General features: G+C 58.1%; 1 pseudogene; it reads right to left on the bottom strand.

Moving 5' to 3' along the window:
- Positions 1-1,872: 1,872 nt before the first annotated feature.
- Positions 1,873-3,432, bottom strand: LOC112823444 (lymphocyte antigen 6H-like; annotated as a pseudogene).
- Between the last annotated feature and the right edge of the window lie 1,916 nt (positions 3,433-5,348).

Genomic DNA, 5,348 nt, shown 5'->3' with positions numbered 1-5,348 from the left:
CTCCCCCTCCCCCTGCTTGTGTTCCCTCTCTCGCTGTGTCTGTCAAGTGAATAGATAAAATCTTTAAATACATAAATACATACATAAAAGCAGCATGGAGTAGGATCCATGGGAGATAAGAGTGGGGGGGGGGTCACAGGCTACTTCCCCGCCTACCTCCCGGGACCGCAGGGGTGTGGTGGGAAGGGGGACTCTGGGCAGCAGATCAGAGAAGGGTAAACTCTGCCCCAGACCTTGTTGGGTCAGGGCTGGGGTGTCAGGGAGAACACATTTTCAATGGATCAAAACCCAAATTGAAAACGGACAACTTGGCAATTTTAAGAAGAAACATAAGAAAATCTATCCATATATTGACAGAAAATATTTTTAGGTAACCCACTAATACATTTAAGAATGTTAACGGTAAAAAAAGTTTGCCTGTTACCATGATATACCAATTAAAAAGAAAAGACACATGCTAAGACACTTTCAATCAATAGTACCACTTACCAGGATGGATCTATCAAAAAAGCGCAAGGCGATCATGTCATGGTGAGCACACGGGCAGGTGGCTCCGGCAACGGCCTACAGCCACTGCAGGGGACAGAACCCAGCTGTGCCCCCTTGTCCTATGCCAGCGCACGCTGAAGGCCCTGGTCACAACAGAGTGAATTCACTGAGGAAGGCCAGATGTGGGCCCTTGCCCAAGGTCACCGGGGGACAGGAGGGTGAGGTCAGGAGGCAGCAGACGGCCCCACAGGACGTGGTTCTTCAAACCCCTCTGACCACAAAGCACCCCCTGCACCCTCCGATGCACATTCAGTGTGGAGCCCTCCCCCACTGCATGGCACGGTCGGTCCCTCGGTCACTCCTGGGGTGTAGAGACAGGGTGTGTGGGTTGAGGCTGGCTCCATGGGGGGTCGAGTTGGGAGATGCTGGAAGGAGGGGTGTTGGGGAAGAGGCTTCAGATTTCCACACAACAGAGGCCCTGCTCTGCCCCCAGGACCTCTCCCTGTGGGGCTGATGCCCCCTTCCCCAGGCCCTGTACTTCCTCCAGCACCCAGCCTGGGGCGGGGCCACACCCTTTTAGGACAGGAGGCTGGGTCAGCCAGGCTTTTCCGCTCAGTAGAAAAAGGACCCGAGGGAGATGTCACTTGGTCGGCTCTGTAGAGGCACAGAGGAAACAGGTGGGCCAGGGCGGCGCTTCTGGTTCCTTCTCTTTGGCACAGACTGGCATAAGGCTCCCTGTGCCTCAGTTTCCCTGCCTATGAAGGGAAGGCCCTGCCCTGGTCTCCAAGGTGCTACAGACCCGACCCTCACAATCCTGTGGGGTTCCCGAGGCCATATTCCAAGTTTGCTGGATGGGGCGGGGAGGAGAGGGGGCTTCTCTTCCTAGAAGAGGTGACTCGGGGGACCTAGGGAGGAGATGAGGCTCTGGGATCTCCATCCCATGGGGAGGAGCAGGGTCCTATGGGCTTGAGAGGGGAAGGCTCTGAGCTTCTGGGTCCAACTTTGGGGCAGGAGCTCAGAGGGGAAGAATGTATGAAAGAGGAAAGGAACCAGCTGAGACACGCTCTTCCAGCACCACCACCACCTGCCTCTGCTGAAGCCCCCCCCCAGCACATCAGCCACCGGAGGCCCCGGGCAGATGCTCCATGTGGAGGCTCCTGGGACGGACTGGGGGAGCAGGTCGTGTGCACTGGAGGAAACGCTTCATGGGGGCGGGGGGGGGGGCCACACTCAGCTGTGCAGAGCTAGCCGCTCCAGAACCAACCGCGGCTCCTAGCCCCTGCGGCCATGGGCACTCGCCTGGCTGAGTGCAGTCTCCCTCCCAGGCAGGCCACGAGAGCCACCCACCCTCCCCTAGGGGGGCTGAATGACCAGCAGACGACAGGAGGATGCAGAAAGGGTTTATTTTCTCCGGGAGCTGGCTGGCACACTGGGAGCAGGTCCCCAGGCTGGGCTGTGGGCTTTGCTCTCCTACAGGGCCGTCCGGTCAGGGCGTAGAAGTCACTGCGTCTTGCGGCAGTGGTTGGTTGATGGTGTTTGCAAAATGGGACAGGCTTGTTGGCATAGCAGGGCACTGGGGGCCTGAGGCTGGGGCTGGCCAGGTGGGTTGGGCAGGAGGGCCTGAGGGTCTGCGGGGTCTGCGTGTGCGGTGCATGCGTGTGCATGTGTGTGCCCGGGCGTGTGGGTATGTGTGTATGTGTGCGTGGGTGGGACAGCGAGCTTGCTTCACGTGCCCGCTGTGTGAGACTCTGTTCAGAACGAGGCCCCGTGCTAGGGTCAGGGCAGGTCACAGCAGGGCCCAGACGAAGACGGGCCCTAGGCTGAGCAGGAGCCCCCCGCCAGGGCCCAGGAGCTGTGCCCCCCCCATTACAGAGGTCCTCTTCACAGCACATCAGACCCTGCAATTCCAGCTTAGCTAGGCCCAGCAGGCCTGAATCCCCCGGGTCGCTATTCTTGGAAAGTTGCTCCATTATACTAGAAACTTCCTTACAGGAGGGGGCACACCCCTTCTGCTTGTACTTCACCTGCTTTCCTGTGGGCAAAAAGGGAGGAGCCTGGCATGAGAGGCCACCCTGCCTCCCTCAGCCTCCTCGGGTCGTCCCAGCTCACCCGCTCCCTGGGGGCACTTGGCCCTCCATCCCTCTGCTGGAGTCCCAACCGGCCCTGTCCCGGAGGAGGCCTCTGGAGGCTGGCCCCTCTCCATGCGGATGCGGACACCGAGGCAGGCTGGAGAGTGGCCCCTGCCAAACCCACGCTCCTCTGAGAGGCCGGGGGAGCCTCAGAGCAGAGCTCCCTGGACCGCCTCCCACCCGTCTGGGTGCTGGGGACTCACCATCGTTCATGGTCAAGGATATATTAACAGTGTAGCAGACGCCGTGCATCAGACATCGGAAGGACTGGCATGGACTGCTGTTCATATCAGCGCAGGTGTAGCACTGAAGGCTCACGGCTGGCCCGGCGGGAGGGCAGGCAGGATGCAGTTAGACCCCTTCAGGCCAGAACCACAGCTCCAGGGCTCCTCCCCACCCTCGGGGGTCCTGGAGGACAGACCCCTCACAAGCCCACACAGGGCCTCTCACAGGGGCTTGCCAGCCTTGGCCCGCAGCACAGGCCCCGGCCCCGAGCCCCATGGCTCACCGTGCTCCCAGCGCAGCAGGAGGAGATGGATGCCTCTCATGTTTCCTGGGGGGGACACAATGCGGGTGGGCCCCTGCGGGGCGCCCCGGGCTCAGGCTCCCACCTCCCCTCCCCAGACCCTGGCCCTCCAGGGCTGAGCCCTCGCCAGCCCGGCTCCCTCCCGCCTCACTCACCCACTGGCCTCAGGTCCTCTTCCGTGAGCTGGTAATGCAGCCACTTATCCCCTGACCAAGGAAGTTGTCCCCCAGTATCCTGTGCCCCAGCAGGAGGAAATTGGGGCTGGGCTCTGCTGTCTCCGCCCTTTTCCGCAGGAGCTGTCAGACCCTAGGCGGGATCCTGAGTCCCAGGCCAGGAGGGGGCCTCACCTCGCCAACCAGCAGTGGCTCTGGGGAAACTCCGGGAGGAAGCTGGGTGCCCCCCCCGCCCCCCGTTCCTGGCTTCACCTTCAGAGGTCTCTCTGAGGTCATGGGACCCTCCCCAGCTGTAAAGCTGAGACTTCTCCATCTGTGTCTCTTCCCCTCCTGGTCCCCAGTCCCCAGTCCCATAAGTCTGTCCTATCTTCCCTGCATTCTCCCCAAAAAATACCCCTCAAAAATCACAAAAGCAGAAAAAAATTTTTTCAATGTTAAATACTTTTATCCCCCCCCATTTTTCTGCCGCACTTGATACACATGTTGAGCAGCTCATTTTTATGGCATCTTCCCCTTGTACACTTGTTCTTAGGGTGAATTTATAATTTGCATAATCTTAGACATCCAGTGGACATAACGGTAGCTTGTCTGACCGGCACACTCAAATAGAATAAAGATGTGTGCTCATGTTAGACTTAAGGCTGACAACGCAGGAGACACAGCTGTTTGGATTAAACTAACAATATTAAAGTAGTCTTACTTCCTTACCGAAGACTTACCCAAATCACATAAACTGGAACAGTATTTGGTTAGTTTCTCTATTTATAAGAGTGTTAGGGATATTTTGTTTCTGTGAGCACTTATTTAGGTGTAAGCAAATTAGAACGGTCTTCTCCGCGGGATTTTATAAATCGATTTGATAACATTATCCAGAGGTAGGGGAATGTCATATATACATAGCATAGTGTATACACACACATCCAGAAAGGTACAACCAAATATGGTAGAGCTTTCTTCCTAAATTCTAGCCTCGAACCAGGCAGAAACACAGTCATACAAAATTCTCTGGTTTATATAAAAGAGTTGCTTCTCCCCTTTGCCCCGCTTTCTAATTTTATCTGAATTGTGTTTCTGCAGATGAGACGATTTGCGATCACCTGCCCTACATGCGGGGGAATGCTTCCCATCAAGGTTTATGGAAGAGGCCTCAAGGTTCTCTCTTGCCGGGATGTGTAGTCTTACGGGGCTGTGGACTAAGTTTTGGTTGGGGTGCTGCGGAGTGGCCAAGCAGCCATCTGGGCGGAAACTCAGCTGAGTGGATAGAAATAACAGGGTTTCCAACTAACCTCCCAGCCTCAGTGGTTGCAGTTAGGGTCCCCGCATCCCTGAGAGCCCCCAGTGGTGGCAGGCAGCCTCCTAGGGTTTGAGTGGGGGCAGGGGCTGAGGGTGGAGTGGAAGGAGGGAGGGAGGGAGGAGGTTGGGGTTTGAAGGACACTCAAGGACAGGCAGGGAGGCTGGTGGAGGTAAGAGCCAGCGGGGCGGGGGGGGGGGGGGGGGGGGGGGGGGGGGGACACAGAGAGGATTTGGAGGAACCAGTCTGGGGAGGTCTTCCGTTTCCTAAAGAGGTCACTGAAGGTCCAAATTATCCTTAGTAAAATCTTGCGAACAGGGAGGAAGTGGACAGAGCTAGCGCCATGGTGGCGGGCCGCATGGCCCCGCAAGTGGGCAGAAAGCAGGACGGCCGGGGAGGAGAGCCTGGGGGTGACGACGAAGGAGAGTTCCAACAGGCCTCTGCGAAGAAGGGGCAGCCTGAACCGCAAGGGACTCAATGTCAGCCCGGTTAGACCTCGCAGCGCCAAGGTTCCACGCGCCAAGGCCGAGGGGCCCGGTGCGGGCCGAACCGTACCCCTCCCGCGCCTGCCCGCTTCCCCTGTTGACGACCTTAGCCTTCAGGGTGGGAGCCGCTTCCGCACGGGCACGCGCTCCAGAGCCTCCGGGGACCCCCGGGCGCGCGACTGAGCTGAACCCCGCATATACTGTGTGTTTTTCCTGCGTGTCCGCACCTCTGGGGAAGTTGGACGATTAGGCCGG

The sequence above is a fragment of the Callorhinus ursinus genome, unplaced genomic scaffold, assembly GCF_003265705.2.
Source record: "Callorhinus ursinus isolate GAN/ISIS: 27379988/994484 unplaced genomic scaffold, GSC_fseal_2.0 scaffold5, whole genome shotgun sequence".
NCBI lineage: Eukaryota > Metazoa > Chordata > Mammalia > Carnivora > Otariidae > Callorhinus > Callorhinus ursinus.
This window is presented reverse-complemented; position numbering and strand designations above follow the sequence as displayed.